The following is a 25,790-nucleotide window of genomic DNA, read 5'->3' on the forward strand; positions in this document are numbered from 1 at the left end:
AATACTAGGAATGCATACACTAAGTTGAATTTGTAAGTCTTTTGGGTCTTTCCCTATTCTGGACCTGATCTAGGGTCACTTTGCCCTTGGCAGTGACTTCACACCACACAGGCTTTATTTTTGGCTTGGAACACTCTTTATTCCTTCAACTCCTCCTCATCTTGGGGACTCGGTGTAAACATCAGCTCCTCTGAGAAGCCTCTCCTGACTCATGATTTGGGGAGATCCCTTTCTCATGTGCTCCTACAGCCTGCTATATTCCTTCTGTTATGGCACACACCTCACTGTTTTGCAGTGGCCAGTGTGGATTACATGCTTCTGTCCTTTGCCAGACTGCAAGCTGGCTGCGAAGGCAGAGATGATGTCTTGTTGATCATGACATCCTCAATGCCTGGCATAATGATCGGCCCAGAAGAGGAGGTGAGCGATAAACAGTTGTTGAATGAATGCATGAATAAATGAGAAAACTCATGAAGTCCCTTAAAGGTCAGAAGAGGCAGGGGTCATACGGGTAAGAGCCCTGGACACGGAATTAAAACACCTGCGTTTAATTCTTTTTTTCACAATATTTTGATCATGGTACCTCAGACAAGTTACTAAAACTTTCTAAGTCAGCTTGCTTGCCTACAAAATGGTATCCTTTCCTCAGTGTTTACTTTGATGAAATCAATGTCTTGTTAAAGCGTTTTGTAATTTACAAAGTGCTATACATAGAGAATATTATTATTATTGCTATATTATGACCTCAGCATTTTACAAGACTATATTACAAGACTGTAATATTTTTCTGATTTTCTACTGCTCTTCATTAATGCAAATTTGTCTTTCTCCAAGTACATTTTATCATGGAGGCAACGCTCAGATATGGTGAGCTAGGAAATCTGTGTTCCTGTTGCTGAAGCTCAGGCAGTATGGACTGACTCCTGAAGCTGAAAGTTTCATTGGAGAGAGCAATTTTCAGTTTGCTATGAAACAAGGTATTTCTCAAATAAGGTAAAGATGAGAACATTCATGCCAACAACATTTGTATTCCAGTGCTAAGGATTCGTGTATGTACATTCTTTCTTTTTTTTTTTTAAGATTTTATTTATTAATTTATTTCAGAGAGAGAGAGGGTGCGAGTGAGAGAACACAAAAGGGGGGTAGGGTGGGGAGGGGCAGAGGGAGAGGGAGAAGCAGACTCCTTGCTGAGCCGGGAGCCCGATGCCAGAGCTGGATCCCGGACTCCAAGATCATGACCCGAGCTGAAGGCTGTTTTAGTGGTCCTTTCTTCACTAGGGTAGTCGATTCTGCCCACCTCTCAATTCTCATAGTCCAAGTTCTGTGACTAAGTGCACAAAATCTGTACCTCGAGCTTCACACTCTGAAGTCTGCTGTCCTCCCCTTCCTTGAGCAGGCTCCCTAGCAAGGTCCCTTCTTGCTTAGGTTGACCCTCGTGTCAGCTCTGGCCCAGCAGGGCCTTTTCTTTACATTATCTTTATAGAACTTTAGAAGGACTTAATTAATTAAGGTATAATTGACAGATTACCTTAGTTTCAGGTATAAAATACGATGATCATATATTCATATATGCTGTGAAATGGTCACCACAATAATAGAAGGAATAATTTTAGGAGGACTAATTTCCAAAATCACTTCCCATAGACTGGTTGGATTATAACAGATAGCTTTGTGAGGTGATAATCACACATATTCTTCCACTTGGTTTTCTCATGTCAAAAGATAAATTTCTTTGACTTAACAGATGAAAGCAATAAAGTTTCTCTGTTACTTATAACTTAATCTCTTACAAATGACAGAAACTGGTAGTTGTTCCTTGGTATTCTATCTTCCTTTTTTTCTTCAGTAATAAGCTGCCAAGCTAAGGACATTTCCCAGCCTCCTTTGCAGTGAGGTGCAGCCAAGTGACCAAATTCCAGCCAATGGGGAGTGAGTGGAAGTGAGAAGTGAGCTGTTCTGGATGTGCTCTTAAAAATGATGGCTGTGCTGTCCTTGATCTCATTTCCTCCTTGTTGCTGTTGCAATGTGGGCCCAGCCCTGGTAACCCATCTTCAACCATGTAGGCAAGAGCAGGGAGCCACGTAGAGGAAGCTTTGGTTTCTGAAACCCTATCTCCAGAGATCGGTGCTCTCCCAATAAATAAACTTCTATCACATTTAAGCTAGTAGTTTAAGCTTGGGTCTTTGTTAAAAGCTAAATCTATATCCTGATAGGCCTTTTCACTTGTGTCTATCCCCCAATGTATCTTTCTTGAATTGTTATTCTAAGAGGCAGCTATTTACAACTAGGTATTTGCAGATGTAGATTTTTTATAAAACCACAATCAACCATTACCCAGTATACACGATGTATCCATTTTTCTTAAAAGCATTACATCATGATTAAAGATGTTATCAGCATATGTGGAAATTGTTTAAATGTAAACTCTTACATTGTTATTCTTTTTTTCCGGCCTATATTTATCAAGGTCCTAAAAATTATATTCTTGCATGGTTCTAACGTTCCAGTTATGGTGAAGAATGAGTATTAAGCTTTTTCCTGTATAAAGAAATGAGAGGAACATCTTCTATCAAGAAACATAGAAAAATATTGGCAAACTTGTAGGGAATTGATTACCCACAAGAAGCTTTTTCCTTTCTGATCTTTAAGGATCTAATTAGTGTTTAAGAACACTTTTGAGATGAAGGTAAAGGTGTTTTATCAGGCTGTAGTGTTCTAGAAGAATGGAACAATTAGGAGAAATTGTTGGTAGGAAAGGAGGCAGACACAAAGTCAAAAGTGAAGTGCTACACATTAAATGCATGTGAGTAGCTGACAAAAAAGTTTTAAAGAGGTCATGGGAGACCTTTGCTCTCCTCATCCCTTTAGCTTTGCACTTGCCTGTTAGTGCCCTGCTATCATTGAATTATGGATCCTCCCATGTGGAGGGGGCCTTGGGGTTAGACTGAAGAGAATGGGGTGTGTCTAGAACAAGTGTCAGGTTCTCTTGAAGTAGATGATGTACATACAATTAAAGTGGTTTATGGGGGGAGGAAAGAAGCATAGAACAAGTGCACCAGATCTTCTGCCGCCATTAATTTAGAAGAGAAGAGAGATAACACCCACAACTGCTCTGGTGCACCTCTAGAATAAGTTTCTCTTTAAGTAGTACTTTCCCCAGTAAGACTTCAAAGGAAAAAAAAGTGCAATATTTCCACTTGGGGGAGCCGAATGTGCCATGAACAAGTTTCTTTTAAACTTTAAAGTAGAAAGCTTCAGAGTTCTGAGAAGAGAAATTTAAAGTCATGGTTAAGGGAAGAAGCATGTACTTCTAAGCTGAGCTTAGGGCTGGAAGCTGGGAGGGTGATGCCTAGCTCTGCCACCAACATACCATGCAGCCCAACCCATCATTTCCTTTAGATCTCATTTTCTTCATTTGTAAAATAAGGGGACTTCAATAAAAGCTCTCTAGCCCTGATAAGCTATGACTCTACAAAGAAATAGCAAGGTCAGGTAAGGAAAAGCCTAAGGAATCAGAAAATTAGAGAAGGTTAATAAACTTTATAACAATATGCAATAGCTAAATTTAAATTTCAATATCCTCCTAATGAGTAGAAGAGGTGAATTGCTAGATAGAAAAGTGATTCTAGATAACTGAGGTTTACGAAGATGGGTTGTAAAACCTCACACTCTTAAGTATTTTGATAACAACAATAACACCCTTTAAAGATGGAGTTTGAGGGATGGTCTCCCATCTTTATACACTCATTATATAATAGAAAGATTTCACATTAAGAAGTTTCCAGGACACAACTTTAACTTTCTAATAAGACTGTGTGTGTGTCATAATGAGGTCCTAACTTATACAGAAAAAAATAAAGATAGTGAGGAAAGGAAGGTGCTTATCTCATGTAAAGATGATCAGGGATTTAAAAAAAATTTTATTTAAATTCTATTTAGCTAACATATACTGTATTATTAGTTACAGGGGTAGAATTTAGTTGTTCATCAGTTGCATATAACACCCACTGCTCATTATATCAAGTGCCCTCCTTAATGCCTATCACCCAATTACCCCATCCCTCCATCCACCTCCCCTCTAGCAACCCTCAGTTTGTTTCCTATAGTTAAGATTCTCTTATGATTTGCCTCCCTCTCTATTTTTATCTTATTTTATTTTTTCTTCCCTTCCCCTATGTTCATGTTTTGTTTCTTAAATTCCACATATGAGTGAAATCATATGGTATTTGTCTTTCTCTGACTTATTTCACTTAGCATAATGCCCTCTAGTTCCATCCATGTCATTGCAAATGGCAAGATTTCATTCTTTTCGATGGCTGAGTAGTATTCCATTTTATACACACACACACCACAAGGATATCAGGGATTGTTGACAACAGTTTACTGAATATGAGCTCAGCCTTCTATTCTTTTTCCTTTGTAGCCCAGTTTCACTTAACCACGATCACTCTTAAATTTATGTGTCCAGCACATAATCCTTCCCCAGAGCTCCCACTGCTCCCACTGCCACCTTGAATAATTCTTGGATGTTTCATGAGCACAACAAACACAATATGTGCAAAACTGATAGTGAGCCCACCACACTTCACTGGTTCTCCTCCATGTTTCCTTCTCTCAGTGACTGACTCCTGTTATTCTCCATCATGCAAACCAGAAACCTAGGAGTCATCTCAATTCCATCCTCTTCCTCATCCTCACAAATTCCTCTTTACTCTAATTCCTAATAGCTCTCAATTTCATCCTTTCTTTCCATCTCCACAATCACTCTTTCAGTCTAGGTTACCATCATCTGATAGCCCCTCATCCTCTCATGGCCTCCCCCTTCCTGAAGCTGGTGATCTTTTTAAAAGTGTATATCTCATCACGTTAACACCATGCTTAAATCTCTTCAGTGGCTGTTCATGTGGGGTAAAAAAATTTAACACTATCTACAAGGACCTACATCTGGTAAAAAAATTTAACACTATCTACAAGGACCTACATCTGGCTCCTCCTTATCTCACCAGTTCTATTTGCCACCATTCTGCTCTTGCTCTCTCTGCTCCAGCCCCCTCCTTTTCTTTCAATTCTTCAAAAATGCCATGTGCCTTCTTGCCTCTGGTTCCTTCTGTCTACCTGGAATGCTCCAACTCTCCCCTATTTCTCCTTCACCTACTTCTCTACCACTGCTTTGCTCAAATGTCACTTCCTCAGGGATTCCTGCTCTGCCCTGCAAACCATGTCAACCTTCCTCAGAAATGCATTAATTGAACCCTGTGCTTTTCCTTCACGGCACTTCTAATAAATGTCATTCAACAATTAGTTATTTAATTAGCTATTTAAATCCATTGTTCTTGGATAAAAATGTAAGCTCCATGCAGTAGGAATTGTGTACGCCCTCCTCATGACTGTGGTTCTCCACAGTCTATGATATGTACATAGTAGGTGCTCAGTGATATTTGTTGGCGAAGCAAGTGAAAGCATCAACACCTATTATTTTATTCAAGGTGCTATGCTAAATATACTGATGATGCAGAAATTTAAGTCATATTCTTTTGCTTGAAGTAGTTCCTAGTGTAGTTGGGGTCATGTTAACCCTATGCTTAAATCCTCTCAATGGCTATTCTTGTAACAGGCTGCATATGCATACATAAATAATGTTGATGATGAACAGTATTTTTCTTTTGTCTAAATTCTAAACCTGCATAATGAATTCCATCTAATGCTTCACAATATCAGATTGAGAAGTGTGTGAGTTTACCTAGTAGTGAAAGAATGAGGGAACAGTCCATTGGCAGAAAGGTACCCCACCTTCTTCCAGATGGAACTTGAGCTCATTGGTCATTCCACCTCTAAAGTGGGTATTATATAAGCAGCTGAAAATGGTCAGGTAAATGAGCCACCTCCAGGATTATGAGCTCTTAAAAAAGACCACTATCTTTTAAGGATTGACACAAAGGTCCTGCACCTTAAAACCATGAAGAGATGTGAATCCTCTGGATGTCTGGGAGAGGACATTGTCTGGCCCCAGGAGGATCTGCCAGACCAGCTTATCTACAGAGGACTCTGAGCAAATCATGTTGACCTACAGCTACACAGAACCACAAAGTAGAATATGCTTATTTGAGTCAGGGTCCTCACAAGAAACAGATGATACATTCAAATTAGGGTAATTTGATGAGAATTCAATAAAAAAAATATTTAGAAAGATGTGGGCAGGTTAGAGGGAAACTGCAGGGATAATGCAATACTCTGGGGGCAGAAGCAAAAAGCACCTTACTACACTGCCCTGAAGAAGCAAAGGATAGAGCTGTTAGTGAAATGGGGATTCAGAAAGGACTGTGTGGAAAGGGCTACCTGAGAAGTGCTGGCACCTTCCGTCAAAGGATGTAGCCAACTCCAGTGAACCCATAGCAAGGAGGCCAGGGAATAACACTCTCCATCCCTGTCCTCCCTCCCTCTTATCTCCTACCATGATTCCCTGTTAGCTAAACTCAACTGGAGCCTGAGGCCGTGAGAGCCCATTATGCAGGCCTGTAGGTCGGAGCACATAGCAGCATGGAGAAGGGTGGTGAGCGGCTCTAGAGGTAAAAAGGAGGATATCCCTGTTTGTCTACATCTCCACTCAATTTCTTTCCACAAAGTCTGAAGGCTGCTTGTTTTAAACTAAATATGTAATACAAAGAAATAATCAGGAAGAAGAAAAGGAGCCTACAAATGCCTTGCCCACAAGGGTTAATAGAGACGCTCTGAACTGCAAAAATGACTTGGAACTACAGGTAAATTGGAGGAGACAGAAAGTAGATTGGTAGTTGCCAGGGCTTGGGGCCACAGTAGAATAGGGAGTGACTGCTTAAGTTTTGCATCCAGACAGAGCTGATGGTTGCACAATGTTGCAAATGTACTAAATGCTACTACTAATTGTACATGTTAAAGTGGTTAATTATAGATTGGCGAATTTTGCTTGAGTTAAAAAAAAAATATGACTCTGAGTTTCCTGGATACTGGGACAATAAAGGAAACATGGTCAATTACGTAGTTACCACCATTCCAAAGGGGAAGTCTTCTAGTCCCTATATGGGAAATAAAGATTCTCTGTCTGGGAGAAAGATATCTCTCCCATGGGATTTTATATATATGGTGCTAATTGATATAATGGGGAATATCACAGAGGTAGTGTCCAATGGCTGTTCTGTGATCAAGGTTGAGGAATAGAATTAAAAAGCAAATCAATGATAGTGTCTCTATAATGGAATAAGCTAATGTGGTGGTCAACTTGATCTAAAGGCAGACCCTAGGGTAGACAGACTAGATGCTTCTCTGGGGATCTTTCCTGGATTTCAATCCTTTCCCTCACTTGGGTTTCCAACATAAGTTGGATATCAGACATTTCAAGAAGGTCCTCTGTGAGAAGACTCTGGTATGTTAGCATTTTATATACATAACTGAGACCAGATCCATTTGCTTTAGACATCAGATGAATCAGTGGCAGGATTAATGTACTTATCAGGAGATGAGAAGCCTAACCAGATTCTTGCCAGGTTAGAAGATCACCTACCTCACATTCCCACAGGCTGAGCTTCCTAAATCTGCAGGCTAACTCACCATTCTCGCAAAAAAATGAATTTTAAAAATACATTTATTAAGTGCTAACTATATGCCAGGAACATCAGAAGGTATACTGGGGACTCAAAGATGGAAATGTATACCCCTCCCTTCTAGTAACCCCTGGGGATCCCTTGCCAAGAAGGTGGGGGAATAGGATAGAACTCCTGGATTCCACTATGGAAAATGATTCTGTTGAACCTCCTGAAGTTTTTAGTTACCTTTTTTTTTTTTTTTTTAAACTGCAGGACATACAATGCTTGCAATTCACCCCACCCCATGAACTCTTTAATAGTAGTAGGGTCAATGTGCTTATAAAAAATAATGGGTCATCAAATAGGATGTGATTTCTAGGTTGCTAGGAAAAATACTCAAATATGTCAAAAGATGTGCAGAAGGTGACCAAAGTTCCCTGTCCAAAAGGACTGTCTGTAGAAAGGCAATTGGTATTACCAAACATCTATGGTACATTTCACGGGAATGGCAATGACCATGAGACCTACTGGGATCTGAGGAGTTCCAAGCATAGTGAGTTGGGATGGTTGGGATAAGCTTTTTAGATAACACAGAATTTGATCTGAATGTTTCTCAGCTGCCTTTATTTTAATGGGCTCTAAGAAAACAACAAAACTATTTTAGCAAGTAAGCTTTCCAGCATTACCCACGTGGCAGTTCTTTCTGCATCACAGAAGGAGATCCACAAATGTTTAATTGATCATTAGCCTTTTCTGGCAATTGCTTTCCATAATAAATGTTTCCCCACAACAGCATCAAGAAGCTCATACTGACTGCCTTGTGGTATTAAGCCTATTTCCCTGGTTGCCACCTAATTCCATTTACAGAAAGCCTTATGAAAAGTAGGAGTCCAAAAGCCCTGGCTTTATTCCAAGATGTCTAAGAAGATGCATAGCAAAAGTAAAAGCAAGCAGACAGGGTGGATGAATGAGGCACCCTTATTTAAGAAAGTGCAAGAGGGAAAAATGGAGTGTGTCAAAATGAGAAAAATAAACAAGAAAAATCAGGAAGAAATAATCAAGAGCCCATCCCCTGACAGAAGATTAGTTTGTCCTGCCTAAGTGAAGCATGGCTGAGAAAAACGGATCATGCAGATATAAATTATTCATGGTTAAAGACGGCTCAGTCATTAAGATATTTATACTATGGCTGAAGCCCTTGCACGCTGTGTTGATTTATGGGCTACATAATTACATAAGATACGCTGATGACTGTTTGCATGGGAAACACTCTGGATTTTTTATTTTGTTAATCAGTTTTCCCACTCTGAGCCCTGCATTTCAATCAGAACACAAGGCTTGATTAGAACCTCCCAGGGTGGCAGAAAGACTGCATGGTATTATTAGCTTTGCCTGCCTTACATTCACTCCGATAAAAAGTACCTGTGGGGTGCTTTTCAATTTACCCATTAGTTAAAAGTATTTTTATTAGTGATAACCTACTCAAATAATGCTACTAATAATTTCAATCTCTTTCAGATGAGCTAAACTCATTAATAAGAATTTTTTTAACTTTCAAAAAAATTGCCAATTTATTTTTGCTTACTGAAATACACTGCTTGGGAAATATTCCCAATACAACAGAGTGTACCTTCCATGTTCAAATGAGCTTTATCTTAAATCCTAAGTTTTTCCTAGGGAGTTAAATGAGACAACTTGCATAGTTACTGTACTGTAGGAAGAGTCCAAAGTGAAACTCAATAATATGTCTAACGTTAACTTGAGTTTGGCTAAAGCATGGTTGATGATTGACTTTTGTTCTCTGTAGCAGCTCACCCTGGGAATTTTATTACCTTTGGACTATCTTGGCCCCCTACTCCGCATTTTACATGACTGATATTTTTTGTACTTTGCTTATTGGTTTATAGTGTTTTGTAAACTTGTTATTGAAGTATAACAAACATACAGAGAAATGCATAAATCATAAATTAGCTGCTTGATAACTTTCCATAAACTGGACACATGTGTGTACCCATACCCAGATCCAGAAATAGAACAGTACCAGCATCAAAGAATCCCCCCACTGTCTATTCCTTTAAATCACTCCCTTGTCCCACAGGTAACCACGATCTTGACTTCTATCAGCATTGGTCAGTATTGCTTATTTTTGTGCTTTTAAAAAACTGGGTTTTACTCTTCTGATTCTGGCTTTTTCTGCTCAATATTATGTTAGTGAGATTCATGCATATTGTTGGGAGTAATTTTAGGTCATTCATTCTCATTGCTATATAATATTCCATTGGATGAATATGCCATAGTTTATCCATTCTACTATTTAGGTTTGGGGCTGTTACAAATAGTGCTGCTATGAACATTCTACTGTGTCTTTTGGTGAACACAGGAATGCATTTCTGTGGTAGTCATAACTACGAGTGAACTGTTGGGCTGTGGGGTATGAATATGTCAACTCAGGTAGATACCATAAGGAGTTTTCCAGAAGAATTGTATAAATTTACCTTCTAACCAGCAGTGAATGAGAGTTCCAGTTGTTCTACATCTTTGTCACCTCGTGCTGTGGTCAGTCTTTCCCACTGCGGCCATTCAGGTAGGTGTGGTTGTGGTATCACATTGTGGCTTCCGTTTGCATCAACCTGATGACTAAAGTGTTGAGCCATCTTTCCTGGCTTATTGGCCACTTTGATAACTTTTTTTATAAAGTGTCTGCTCAAGTCTTTCCTCCCAACTTTCCATTAGGTTGCCTGGCTTATTGACTTGTGGGAATTTAAAAATAGCATATTCTGATATGAGTCCTTTATTGGATACATGGTTTGCAAACATATTTTTCCCCTCTGCAGCTTACCACTTCAGACTTTTAATGGTGCCTTTTAATGAAGAGAAGTTCTTATTCTTTTTTTCTTTTATGGTACTTCCTGTGTTCTCTTTAAGAAATCTCTGCTTGCTATGAAGTCATGTTGATGTTATCCCATACTTTTTCTACGGGCTTTATTATTTAATTTTCACATGTAGGTAGCGAATCCATCTGAATTGATTTCTATGTATGGTATGGGGCAGAGTCACGAGACATTTTTTCCACATGGATATAACTGACCCATCATCATTATTTGAAAAAAACCACTCTTTCCTCACTGCAATGTCACTGTGTCATAAACTAGGTGGCTATACGTATAGTTCTGTTTCTGGACACTCTTTTCTTTATTTTTTATTTACTTATTTATTTTTTATTCTTATGTTAATCCCCATACATTACATCATTAGTTTTAGATGAAGTGTTCCATGATTCATTGTTTGTGCATAACACCCAGTGCTCCATGCAGAATGTGCCCTCCTCAATACCCACCACCAGGCTAACCCATCCTCCCACTCCCCTCCCCTCTAGAACCCTGTTTGTTTTTCAGAGTCTGGACACTCTTTTCTGTTGCACTGGTCAATTTGTCCTTCTTACGCCAGTACCACACTGTCTTAATTACTTTAGCTTTTTAACAGATCTTGACATATGGTAGTATCAGTACTCTGATTTTGTTGCTCTTCTTCCAGACTGCCTTGGGTTTTCTGGCCCTTTGTAGAGTGATGTTTCACCATGGATTTAGTTCAGGGGAAACCAGAACCCAGTAGCTAAACAAAGGAAAGAGTTTAGGCCCCTGGCTAAGGGAGTAATACTATATGAAATAATCATAGGATTTACATGGCAGGTTTCAGTATTAAATTTTATAGACTGACATATTACTTATAGATATTTAAATGTGTTTTGTAGGATACTAACAAAAGTCTTCCGACTTCAATTTCTCAGGCTCTAATCTTATCCCATGTAGATAAATAATAAAGAGTTTTTAAACTTTTAAAACACAGAATGAGAAAAATCAGGTCACAAAATTTCTTAAAGAAATTTCTGAGCTCATAGTGAGTTGGGGCACACATTGTAGACAAGGCCATGTCTCTAAGGGCACAAACTCCAGAAGCTTCCATTTCCACTGTCAGTACTAATGTGATGACTTTTAAAAAATGGGCCTCAGTTGGTTCAGCGGCTGCCTTCAGCTCAGGTCATGATCCCAGGGTCCTGGGATCAAGCCCCACATCAGGGCTCCTTGCTCACCAGGAGCCTGCTTCTCCCTCTCCCTTTCCCTGCTCCCCCTGCTTGTGCTCCTTTTTTTTTTTTTTTCTCTCTCTCCCTGTCAAATAAATAAAATCTTTAAAAAAATTTTTAAAAAATGGGCATAATTCTACCAGGAGCAAGATTTCGGGAAACTCACAAACTTTATGTCCTATTTGCTTTAAAAAGTGTAAATAGCCAAATGAATCTGGCATTTAAGTGACCAATGCCAATGGGAAAGTAGAAAGATTTGCCACAAAGTAAAACATTCTTTGCGCTGACTGTTAAAAACATTTAGCATTTACATATGGCTACTGGGTAATCATCATATTCCTTATCATCATTCTCCAGAAAGTCTGATTTCTCCTCAGTCTAAAAATAGTCACTGTCAGGTTTTCTGAGATGGATAAATGATCCCCACAAAAAATGGGATGAATCTCCATCAGATTCTGCTGAGGTAGAGAAACTACTTAAAAGTAGGAATAAGTGTCTGCCAGCCTGAAAAAGAATTCCTACTACTCAGGATTCTTAACCTCCCAAGACTTAACAGGAACAGTCAGTCAGGAAGCCTCAATAGCAAGATATGGACTCTCTCTGGCATCCTGAGCTAGATTTGGCTTTATGTATACAGTTAAAAAAAAAAAAAAAGGTATCCTAGTCCCCTAGGAACCAGATCTGAAATAAGACAAATAAATACCAAGCACACAGACATCCTAAAAGCTGATTTCCTTGTACGGTGCCAAAAATATACTTAGAAATATTTAAAGCATGTATATTTCTGACTGCCTTGGGTTTTTATAGGGGGTAAAGACAGTATTTAAAGAAAGCAATGCTGGGGCAAATGTACATACCTAAAGACATGGCTAGATAAAAAAAGGAAAAACAACTTGGCCATCATGTATTAAAACCATAATGCCTTGTCAATGAAGAAGCAAACGATGTCTGACCAGCACATCAACAGTGCCCCACCCCCACCCCTGCCTCAGCTTGGGCCAATGGTGACCACTGGATAGGAATAATAAGCACAGAGTCTAGTGTTTTGAAGCTGGTGGGTCCTCAATAAATACTGATTTATTAATCATAAATAAATAAAATTTCTAATTAGAAAAGTTTGACATAGCTGGAAAAAAGAGAAAGTAAGTTGGATGTCAGATCTAAAAAAGTTTAGACAGGTTGGAATGATGGGTGAATATTTAGAAATTATTATTTAATAGCATAAATGATGATATGCCTTCCATTTTTGCTGTGAGTTATAGTTTACAAAGTGCTTTCATATACATCATAGTGTTCTCTTTGTCACAACAACTCTCTGGGATGGGATGGTCATTTTAAATGCTCTCCAGGTAATTCCATTGTGCATTAAGGGTGGAGGACTCCTGCTTTAGGCTTTGACAGGAAGTCATCTGCTATTAGTATTGAACATAAAAAAAAAAAAAAAGAAGTGTTCAAATAGGGGCGCCTGGGTGGCTCAGTCAGTTAAGTGACTGCCTTCAGCTAGGGTCATGATCTCCTCCAGGTCCTGGGATCGAGGCCCATGTCGGGCTCCCTGCTCAGTGGGGAGTCTGCTTCTCTCTCTCCTTCTGTCTCTCCCCACTGCTCATGCTCTTTCTCGCTATCTCTCTCTCTCTCAAAAAATAAATAAATAAATAAATAAATAAATAAATAAATAAAAATAAAATCTTAAAAAAAAAAAAAAGAAGTGTTCAAATAGAGCTTGGTAAGGAAGGTTCTGAAGGGATTCCAGCATTGGATAGTGGTCCAAGCAGATGCTGCTGAGATTTAATTGTGGCGCGTTAACTTTAGAGAGTACCAACTTCAGCGAGCCTTATATGTCTTCAGAAGTATGTTTTGAACATCATCTTTTCACTTATACAGTTAGATAGGTCTTCTATAGGCATCTGTTTCTTGACCAGAGAGGGCATTTGAAGGTGACAAATAGCCTTTTATGCTACTCTAAGATATACTACTATTTAGAGAAATTGGAACAACTCCTGAAATATTTCAAAAGACCAAAGTAGAAAACTTCCCTAAACCAGTACACACAGCAGAAAGAAGAGCCAAGTAGTTTTGCCGGGAACTTGAGAATCTACGGAGTCCAAGCACATTTTGCACATGACTGTAGAATTAAGGAAGACAAAAACCTTTGCCAAAGGGCAAGAGCTAACAAATTGTTCCATTTTAAACCCTTCATTATGGAACCCTGACTTAGATGATGGTGTTATAATATCATTCGTGATATTTTTATTACGTTAGGAAGTGAATGCAGAAAAGGAATACCTGTGTTCCTTTTCTGGAACTATCTATTGCTCTCCTGTCTTTGGAGACAAGCTAGATCCTAACACTTCTGGTTTGTTGTGGAGATTTGGGCTGTAGATGCAGTACTTGGGAATCTGTGAAGATGTCTCTGGGCATGCACGAGCTATTAAAAGACCAAAGAAAAAGCAGGTAAAAGGATTCCTGGATTTCTATGCCCCATTTCCTCAGTCTGAGTAGCTTTACAATAATTCGTATCAATAAAAATGCTTGAATGATTAAACACTGGTAGATAATTAATTCACTGTCTCACCTTCTTCCTCTTACTCAGAACTCTCTTAGGTGCTTAATGTTAAATATTTGATGCTCTGGGATTTTTTTTCTCAATAATGCACTTAGGCCTAAAATGATTATATTTTATTATTTTTAAAAAGAATTAACTTACTTACTTACTTTAGAGAGAGACAGAGAGAGAGAGAGCGAGAGAGCGCGAGCATGATGAGGGGCAGAGGGAGAGGGAGAGGCAGAGAATCTCAAACACACTCTGCACTAAGCACAGAGCCTGACCAGGGGCTCGCTCTCACAACCCTGAGATCATGACCTGAGCTGAAACCAAGAGTCCGATAAAGCTTAACTGATTGAGCCAACCACCCAGGCACCCCTAAAATAATTATATTTTAAATAATAAGATTTCACTTTTATTTTTAAATATTCCCTGTAAGGCTTTTTTTTTTTTAAATTTTTTACTGTTATGTTAATCACCATACATTACACCATTAGTTTTTGATGTAGTGTTCCACGATTCATTGTTTGTGCATAACACCTAGTGCTCCATGCAGAATGTGCCCTCTTTAATACCCATCACCGGGCTAACCCAACCTCCCACCCCCCTCCCCTCTAGAACCCTCAGTTTGTTTTTCAGAGTCCATCGTCTCTAAGGCTTTTATTTTTGAATATTAACTGAGTCTTACATTTCAACTTCAGAAGTTAGGTTTAGAATATATAAAGATGCATTTCATTAGTTTTTCTGCTGCTTTCAAAGCTTTCATCCATACTTAAAATATTTACTGTTTCAGGGGCACCTGGGTGGCTCAGATGGTTAAGCGTCTGCCTTCGGCTCAGGTCATGATCCCAGGGTCCTGGGATCGAGCCCCACGTCAGGCTCCTGGCTCATGAGCCCTCTCCCCCTGCTCATGCTCTCTCTCTCTCTCTGTTTCTCTGTGTCTCAAATGAATAAATAAAATCTTTAAAAAATATATTTACTGTTTCATACATTGGCTATAATGACTGTCAGTCTTCTGTGGGCACATAATCAGATCTGTGAGGTCAATCTGGGCTTAAGCCTAGGTTTTACACAGTATTGTCTGTGTGAACTTGGGCAGGAAATGTAACCTCTTCAAGACAATTACTTCATTTATGAAAAATAAGGATAATGATTTATATGTCACAAGATTGTTATGACAATTAGAATTGATAAAATAGGTAAAGTACGTTGCACAGTGCTTAGCAGAAATTAACCACACACATTATTAGTTCTCTCCTTCTTTGCTACTTCCTGGGATAAACCCAGGACAGGCTGATGTCATCTATGCTGCTTAATTAACCTCCTAGTTGATGTGAAGAATTACTTTCTTTACTTAGCTGCAGAAAAAGAAAAAAACTCTTATATCAGTAAATGAAATTATTATTTATATGCCCCCAGAACTTAAGTGTTTGTCTAATGTACAATGCAGTGATGCAGTGATGTTGTTAAGAGAAAGTTTTAACAGAAGAGCAAGGAGGGACAGGATGACAGAGCTGGGCAGTATTCTACTATATCGTTAGTTAGATTTTCATGTGTCTTTCCACTTACTTAGCTTTAAGCGCTGTAAATGATTTCAATATTCCTCTCTCTGCAGTCTCAGATTATCTACACTGCTATGGATTTAGTTTTATAACCTATAACTAATGAATCCTTATCTTGGGCGAGGTACTCAAGAAACACACACATGGAGTCTCTGAACTATACAATTATGAAAATTAAATTAATTTTCATTCTTTTCACAGATGGGATATTTACTATATCTGCCAAATGATAGCTTCAGCTTGAATGACCACACTAAAACTGACCTTAGGCTCCCACAGGCCCTCCCGAGTTCGAGAATTCTGCGAGTCAGGCTGCCAAACTTCTACTGCAATTCTGTTTGGATAGGAAGGCTCAGGTGAAGCAGATTCTGCAAGGCAAATGCTCCACTCAGCACAAAACTATCCCTTAAGGGACTCAGCCGATGCATTCAAGTAAGGAAATCACATCCGAGAAGTAAGAGATCCCAGAGCAGCCCAAAGCACGTCCCCACAGTGTGAGGCATCTCAGATAGAGTCTGGAGCAAAATTTGAAAGGGGACCTAAGAAGGAGGCAACCAACAGCCAGGAGCTCAAGTGCATAAGGCAAAAAGGCCGGTGAGATTTTCCACGTGTGCTGCCGAAACATTGCTGGAGTACTTGACCCAGTTCTTGTGAATTAATGATAACCACTCCTCCCTCCTCTCTCGAGAGAGAATGTGTGTGGCTTAGTAGTATTTTTTTTTTTTAACTTCTTAATAGTCACAAACTTAAACATGCCAGGATGAAAGGCTCCAATGAGCCCAACATGTCAGGTCTCAAAAACTTGCTTGTTCAAGTATGTGATGCTTATCTGGAATCACACCTGGGAGTGTCTGAGAGAATCTTCCTTTTACTGGTGTCTGTAATTACGGCTCAGGCCTCTGTGGGAGGTATGGAATATGACAGAGTCTGGACAGTGCAGATGGATGACACAATAGGCTTACATTCTCAATTAATAGCAACAGCTATAATTATAGAAAGGCGGAGGATCCTCAAATGACCTCAAATGCAGAACGCCGAGCTTTCAACTATCCAAGACCCCTCGCAGAAGCTATGGAATTAGGCACTTTGATCATGAAGACTCATATTTGCTACTTTGTTAAAACAAGGATCTTCTAAAATAGGAGGGCTGGACACAGGGTGCTACAGGCCACTTTGTACTCTGATCCCAGCAGTTCCCAATCTTCGAAGAACTGTAGAGAAATAACTTGTTGCTTGTACACTTGGTGCACCTAATTTGGGGGGAGACTGGTATATTCCCTAAAAGTCTTGATCTCCAGACTAATGTTTACTGTTAGACTCTAAGAGCTATGGTGTTACGGAATCACTGAAAATAGTTAATGAAAAATGGGCAAAAAATCAACTGCAGGTATGGTCCAGTGAGTCACCAAAAAGCTTTCCAAGTGGCTCTCTGGGATTCGTTAGGAGGAAATGTTTCTTGAAGGGAAGGGAAGGGAAGGAGAGGGAGGGTGGTGGTGAGGGAAGGGGAGGGCGGGAGGAGAAGAGGAGGGGAGAAAGAAGGAAACAAAAGAGAAAGGGGAAGAAAGGGGAAGGAAGAGAAGAATGGGTAAGAATATTAGAATAGGAATATGAGTTGGTTACTTAAGACTTTATTGCATCTTTTACTATTACCTTTGGAGTTCTTCAGAGATGAGTAAATATGTATTCTCAATTTAGTGAAATATAGTAGATGCACTGTCCTTAAGCTCTTTGTATTTCATTCATTCAACAAATATTTAATGTGCACTTTCTTTGGGCTTCACGCATATACTGTGCATACAGTGGCGAAAAATACATACTGCCCCTGTCCCTGCCCTTTTGGTGCTTACAGTGTCCTGAAGGAGACAGCAGATTAGCTCACCAACAAATTAGCATTACAATGGTGATAATTACTGTGAAGGAAAAGTAAGGGTTCTCTGGGCAAGTAAAACAAGGAGACCTAATTGAAACAGGGTGCCAGGGAAGTTTTCTCTGAGGAAGAGACACCGAAGCTGAGACATTAAAGGATATGTACAAAATAGTTGGGTAAAGAATGTGTTCGTGCGCAAGGGCTGGAGAATCACTTCTGAGGCAGTGGGAACAGAACTTGCAAAGTCCCTGAGGATGGGAGCCTGGTATGGGGGAGGGGTTTAAAAAAAGGGCCCCGGGACTCTAAGAGAAGAGATCTTCTGGGAAACCATGGAAAGTAGAGATTGCAGGCAGCTCTGGGACAGAGCATACAGGGATTCATAGGCACAGCACAGATTTTAACTTTATTGGAAATTTAGTGGGGCCACATCGAGTTAAGGGGCCATAAGAGTTAAAGGTCTCTGGGGCTTCTGTGGGAGCACAGATCTGAGTGGGAGTCGGGGATGAAGAGGAGACAGAGGAGCCGAGAAGTGACTGAGGGAGAAAGGACAAGATGCAGAGGACTCACCGCATCTATGAGTGAGAGGCAAGGACAGGTGCGTGGAGAGCTAAATGGAACAAGCCAGGTGATGGCAGGGAGAAGAACTGGCTGGGTGGAAGCAGGGTGAGGGAAAATGAAGGATGAGCCAGGGCTCTGGTTTGAGAACTCGCTCGGCTGGAGGCACCACCACCTGAGATGTGGAAGATGGGGGAACAGGCCAGGGGCAGGAGTCAAGTTCAGTTCTCAACACTGAGCTTTAGGAATTATCATATAAATGTGGCATTAAGACTGCTCTGTTGGTTAAATGGCTTTAAGCAAAGTTCTGGAATCAGACTTAACAGTTTGAATTCTGGCTCTGTTATACTCTACCTAGGCAAATTATTTTATTTTCTCTGTTTCCTGAAATGGGGATATATACACACCTACCTCTGAAGGTAAGAACATAACGAGATAATGTTTATAAAATGCCCTGAACAGAATAAGTACTTAGTAAATGGCAGTTAGTATTACTATAATTTGCTAAGAACAGCATTAGCATCATATATGATGTTAAAGGCTGAACTTTGACTTTGACACTTATAAATCATGTCATCCAGGCAAATAATGTGCGTTAGATTTCTAATTTTTAAAACAGCCAAAATCCTTCATTTCCTACAATGCAAGGCATATAAAAACAATAATGATAACTCTAACATCCTTGATTTAGTCTTGAACCTATAGGTCCCACCAAAAGGTGATGAGAAACCTGGAATGAAGGATTCTTTCTTTGTACCACAAGGAAGAGATTAGGAATATTTAGTCTGTGGCTGCAGGAGCTCTGTAAAAAACAGCAGTGCCCTTGGGGAAAGACCTTATTTAAGGTCAGTCTCATGTGTGTTCCCTGAGAAGGAACAAAAAGTTGCTTAGGGGGGGTGCCTGGGTGGCTCAATTGTTAAGCGTCTGTCTTCGGCTCAGGTCATGATCCCTGGGCCCTGGGATCGAGGCCCGCGTCGGGCTCCCTGCTCAGTGGGAAGCCTGCTTCTCCCTCTCCCACTCCCCCTGCTTGTGTTCCCTCTCTCACTGTGTCTCTCTCTGTCAAATAAATAAATAAAATCTTAAAAAAAAAAGTTGCTTACGATATGCAAACATTAACTGCAAAGTTCCTAATATTCTATAAATGTAAATATTTCTTCAGCATTAAACATTAAATGTGCGATGATCATGAAGCCTATGTTTTGATTTGTCCACTTAAATTGCAGATGAGTTTACTAGCTGAGTGTGAACTGACCTATTATTGTAGAAGTCCTGTAGAATCTTGCATTAATCAGAAAGCGTCAGACTCCCATGGTCAATATAATCCTTTCAGGCTTTCCCAAAAAACATGGCTTAATAGAGGTAATAGGAGGATCAAATAGGATAGGGATTGTGAAGTGCCCTGTAGACTAAAAGTGTTCTCAACACATGAGAAGTTATTTTGAATATTATTAAATTGAGGGGAAAGGCAGGCTTAACGTGAATTACTCCTTGTTTATTTGTTCATTCATGTGTTCAGTCAACCAAGAGATAAATAGGGCAGAGCAGAGGATACAATGTGGGTATGAAATAGCCCCCGCCCTCAAGGAGTTTTCAGTCTCATAGAAGAGAGACAGTCACACACATAGACAACTACACTACTCTACTCCGTGGCATAAAGACTATAAAGAGGTGCATAAAAAAGATATAGAAGTTAAGATGGCAGAGGGATTGCTGCGGGCTGGATTTGCTAGGTCTAGCTTCAAGAAATGGAAGTAGAGTTGAAAGGTTGTAATTGAGTGGGAAAGCTCACAGAACAACAAAAATAGTAACAACAATAATGAAAGCAGATTTTTTATTTCTATGTGTGCCAAAGGTATCTATGGATGGTGATTAACATAATAAAATAAAATTAAAAAAATGTATTAACAACTTGAATCACCACAATAACCATTGGAACGAGCTGCTATGATTAATCCTAATTTTTTTAAAGATTTTATTTATTTATTTGACAGAGAGAGACACAGCAAGAGAGGGAACACAAGCAGGGGGGAGAGCGAGAGGGAGAAGCAGACTCCCAGCTGAGCAGGGAGCCCGATGTGGGGCTCGATCCCAGGATTCTGGGATCATGACCTGAGCCGAAGGCAGACGCTTAACGACTGAGCCACCCAGGCGCCCCTGATTAATCTTCATTTTACAGATGGGGAAACCGAGGCTTAGAAAGGTGACACACCTAGTAAGTTGCAGAGCCAGGAATCAAACCTGAGTCCTTTTAATCACTACACTGTACAGGTGGGATGAAAGTCATGAGGAAACACACAAAAATGGTAAAACATTGTTCACAAATTATTAAATATCCAGTGTGGCTCATGAAGCACAGGATTTTCCAGGGATACAACAAAAACAAACCTAGAAAGGTAGGTGAGGAAAAGCTTGGGCCCAGCCTGAGTCTCAGAATAAAGACTTTGGACTTTTATGTTATAGCTAACAGGTGGGGAGCTGTCCAAATAAAGATGGTGGCAATTGTTGGACTAGATGATAACATTACGAAGAGACTATGTTCAGAGGCAGGAAAAGTAAAGAGATTGAGGGAAGAATTTTGGAATGGCTCTTTGCATTTTACTTGTTTTAAAATAAAATAATTCTGTAGGAGGTGTGGTCTGTTCAGCAGTCATTTGATGTTTGTTGTGAATTACTCCATTAGATGCTACAGTGATTTCGAGTGGGATTAATGCCTGGTAGTAATGTCCTCATAGAGATCAGGTGAAAACCTTCTGGCTTTTCTATTTCCTATTTTTTTTTAAAAAAGATTTTATTTATTTATTTGACAGAGAGAGACACAACGAGAGAGGGAACACAAGTGGAGGGGGGGTGGGAGAGGGAGAAGCAGGCTTCCCATGGAGCAGGGAGCCTGATGCGGGGCTCGATCCCAGGACCCCGGGATCATGATCCGAGCTGAAGGCAGACGCTTAACCGACTGAGCCACCCAGGAGCCCCTTAATTTCTTTTAATTATATACCTAGGAGTGGAATAGTATACCATAAATAATACTAAAAAAATAATAATTTTACTATACACCAGGCACTGAAGTGGATGCTGTTGAACAAAGGTAACTAAAATATGGAGGAAAGAGGCTTCATGTCTCACAGGGAGTTTGTGGCCTTCTGTTTCTTTGGAAGTTATCGCCTATAGTTATATGTGAAGGTTAACAGAAAGTATAAAGATATGAAAAGATACAAAGAAGAATAGTTTTTCCCCAGTAAAAGATGGTTTGGTGCTCATCTGACAGCAAGGAATTAAAAACTTAGTATCCAATCACAGAGAAAAGTAATCTTGATCAGTACTTGGGTAGTGCTTCAAAAAAATGGCCAAGAACTGACCTTGTGATTGATAGAAGTGCTTATCTGCTACCCTTTTAAAAGGAAGTGCAATTCTGGTCTACCTAATAGATGTACATGACCTTAAAGAAACTATGCAAAGAGATTTCCCCTGACAGAATTCAGTCAGTTTTTCATTTTTCTAAAACACACTAAAATTAAAGAGCTAATTTCCCCTTAAGGGACATGTTTAATTTTAGAAGCATAATATTCAATCTAAAATTGAGGGAATTTAACCCATTTTCCATTAATTTATTAATGTCTCAGAATGCCAAGATCAAAATTCTTGCGGATAATGGCTTCACAGTAGCAACTTGGCCTGATGCCTATTATAGAAATGCTGGGGAGAAATCTCAGAGAAATTGTAATTGTCAATGAGATTGCTGGGTTTGTTCTGATTAACAAGGGAAATCACCAAGTTTCCTTTTTAGATAGTGTTTTAGCTGTAACCATTTTAGTTCAGTTCGAACTACAGTTAAATGCTATTTTAAACTATTTTCGTTTATAGTATTCTGCTTTGGAGTTACATCATTGAGAAGAGAAGAGGTAATAACGGGGCACCTGGGTGGCTCAGTCGTTAAGCGTATGCCTTCGGCTCGGGTCATGATCCCAGGGTCCTGGGATCAAGTCCCGCAGGTTCCCTGCTCAGCGGGAAGCCTGCTTCTGCCTCTCCCACTCCCCCTGCTTGTGTTCCCTCTCTTGCCTGTCTCTCTCTGTCAAAAAATAAATAAAATCTTAAAAAAAAAAAGAAGTGGTAATAACTTCTTAAATCTTTCATGAGAAGTTACTAAATTCAAAGACCCAGAATTTTAGAGCTGGAAGAAGCTTTGAGATGATGTGGTCTAGTCCCCTCATGTCACAAGTGAGGAATAGCGGTCCAAAATACTTAAAAGACCCTTCTGAGTCTATCACAATAGATATCACCTAAAATATAGTAAAATGGGCTCTTGTCAAAAAGGTAGATATTAAATTGCTAACCTATATTATTCCTACTCTGATACCACCACCCATCTCCTTAGTACCTAATATAACACTGAACTCCTAGAAGGAGTGAACTCCTGATTGATATTCTGCAGTATTTTATGTTCTTACATTAGTGTTACTGAGTTATTTAAAAATGTGAATGAGTACCTCTTACACTAAAATCAGACTATCCACATTACTTTAGAGACCCAGAAACTAAAAACTAACTTACTCAGGATGAGCTTTCTAGGCACATATCTGCTGTCAAGCCCAAGGGAAGAATCAGGGTGTAATAAGCATGAGAAGGCAGTCCCAGTAGGGAGCAGAATGGGGAATCAAGAGTGGCTCAGATGAGAGGGACCAAGAGTGGGCCGTGCTGAATTAGGCTGAACATCTAAGCTCTCATCTCTATTACTCTGCCAAACATGTAAGATGACAAATAGTTGTAGTTTTAAGCCACTAGTTTGTGATATTTTGCTCCCTAGCACTAGTCAATATGAACATTTTGCTATATAGAAATAGCTAATACTAATATAGGACTAAAATCCAATGACGAGATTGGATTTGGTAGATGAATACGGTAGAACAAACTAGATGGAATTTTACATCCTCCTTTAGTCTTCTGTATGTCTAAATCTTAGGACATTTCCAAAAAGCAACCAAGCAGTTTCTTGGAATGCTACAGCTTAAATCTACCAATTTTTGGCATTTATTTTCCATATAGTAGTTAGGGTTAATTTGTAACCCTATATAGGGTTGAAACCCTAAAATAGGACTTGTGTATATAATGTACAAAGGACTCACATAAATTCATAATGATAGAGTTTCCTAACAGAAGAAAAAAATAGATTAAAAGACTTGAACAAACACATCACAAAGGAAGATATCCAGATGGCCAATAATGAAAAGGTGCCCAACATCCTTATTCATCTGGAAATAGACATTAAAGCCACAAAGAGATACCATCACACACTCTCAGAATGGTTAAAATGAAAAGGATTGACCATGCCAAGTGCTGGTGAAGGTGTGAAAGGAAGCAAAACTGTTAGTGGAAATGAAAACTGGTATGACCACTTCGAAGAACTGTTTAGCACTATCTACTAAAGCTGAGCATAAATGTAACTTATGGCCTAGCATTTCCACTCCTAGGCATAACCTTAGAGAAATGCATATATCTGTTCACTCAAAGACATATTCCAGAATGTTCATAGTAGCATTATTTTTAAGAGTATAAACTGGAAAATACCCAAATGATCAACAGGAAGGGCTAAATTGTGATCTATTGTTATAATGGAATACATAATGACAATTAAAAAGATGAATTGCTGTTACAGGTAACAGTAGGAGTGTACCTCACAAACATACTGTTGGATAAGAGAAACCCAATGCCAAAGAAATATACTATATGATTCCATTTATATACAGTTCAAGAATCAGGAAAATAATAAATTTATGGTTTATGAAGTCAAGATGGGGTTACACTGAGGAAAGAGATGGAGTAGTGATTGGGTGGAGACAGAGTGGAGTTTTTAGTGATAACAGTTATGTTCTATTTCTTGACCTGAGTGGAGAACATACGAGTGAAAATTCAACAAGGTGTAAAAATAAGATTTCAGCACTTTCCTATATGCATCTTGTACTATAATATAAAAGTAAAGTTAAAAACACATCTATTATAATCTAGTAATATAAAATAAAAAACATACCTTTTCTAATTTAAGGTAACTCTCTCCTCCCCCACTTCTTTTGTGTCCATAAACATATGACAAGTGGCTCTGAGTTTGAATACGTAAAAGAGAACTAGATGAGTAGGAATAAGAGTATTCTGCAAAAATTCATTTTTTTAGATAAAAAAAGTTATAAGGAAATCTACCTTTTATCTTAGAAAAATAACATTCCAAATAAATGGCTGTTGCCATTTGAAAATTAGACTTTTTTATGTAGAAAACTCTTTATGAAATTGTCTGTGAAGTGGAGGTTATGCTGGTCTCCCACAAAGAAGCATGTGTGTCATAAATACTTCTAGCAGCCCTTGAAAAACTCAGTTTCCAGTACATCGAGATCATCTGGAAGAAACTAATAGAACATACAAATAGTGGCCAATTTCCTCTTGGTACTTGTGACTCAGAAGTCACTGGTGAAGTGTTATATCTTAATCTTGATATTCTGAAGAAATGAAATGCAAAGCACAGCCAAGATCCAATAAACCTATACTTTTTTTTCCTGCATTTTATTTATTTTTTATTTTTTAAAATTTTATCATGTTATGTTAGTCACCATACATCATTAGTTTTTGATGTGGTGATCCACGATCCATTGTTTTCATATAACACCCAGACCATCTACCAGACCACTCTGAGCACCCATGAAACCAGTCTGAGATGTAAGAAGATCTGGATCTTTACAAACAGAATATCGCAGGCGGTTGGTTTCAAGGTACGAAGCGGAGAGCCGTGATTCCGTGGGCAGATATCGGAGGATAAACGGCAGCGGGAGGGTGCCTGGACGTGGGGATCCTACACCGCCAGTGAGCGACAGCCTCGATCACTGGGGATGGGGCACAGACTCGCAGACCGGTAGCGGCGGGGAAAGGACTTTAGGGCAGCCCCCGGAATGGAAACCTGGAGTGGCAGGGTCGCGCCTGCAAACTTCAGCCCCCGGACGGAAACCCTCAGTGGTGGGGTCGCACGTGAGATCTGGGGGCAGCTGGTGGTTTTAGAAGCACAAAGGGCAGAGATGTGCCCCGACCTGGAGGCAGGAATGGGGGCGCTGTGGAGGGGCGCACAACACAGGACGCTGCAGTTTATAGCAGCAGGGACAGAAACGGAGACGGTGTGGCCTGGAGAATTCACTGAAGAACAGACTGCGGTCTCTCCGCTCTGAGGCAGAGGGTTGGAAACAGTCTCTTCTGCTCTGACTCGCGGAAGAGATGCGGAAAGCCGCCAGGGAAAGGCGCCAGAGAACAAAAGCCCCCAAAACTGATTCCCGCTGAGCCCATCCCCCGCCACAGGGGGGCAGGGCAACTCCGCCCAAACAGGGTTGCCTGAGTAACAGTGCGGCAGGCCCCTCCCCCAGAAGACAGGCTGGGAAAACAAGAGGCCAGCAACCCTAAGGTCCCAATAAAACAGGTGCATCTTGCTTGGGTTCTGGTCAATAATTTGGACTCTATACATTCCCTCAAACACCCAACAACAGAATGACTAGGAGGAGGAGCCCCCAAAACAGAAAAGACTCAGAGATTATGACTTATGCTGCAGATTTACAAATGGATGCAGATATAACCAAGATGTCGGAGATGGAATTCAGGC

General features: G+C 39.8%; 1 protein-coding gene across 11 annotated transcripts in view; it reads right to left on the reverse strand.

Moving 5' to 3' along the window:
* Positions 1–25,790, reverse strand: part of GRIP1 (glutamate receptor interacting protein 1) — a 621,865-nt gene that overhangs the window by 98,719 nt on the left and 497,356 nt on the right. The gene's annotated exons all lie outside the window — the stretch shown is intronic.

This window comes from Leptonychotes weddellii, chromosome 5, assembly GCF_054177405.1.
Source record: "Leptonychotes weddellii isolate Sample4059 chromosome 5, ASM5417740v2, whole genome shotgun sequence".
Lineage (NCBI taxonomy): Eukaryota > Metazoa > Chordata > Mammalia > Carnivora > Phocidae > Leptonychotes > Leptonychotes weddellii.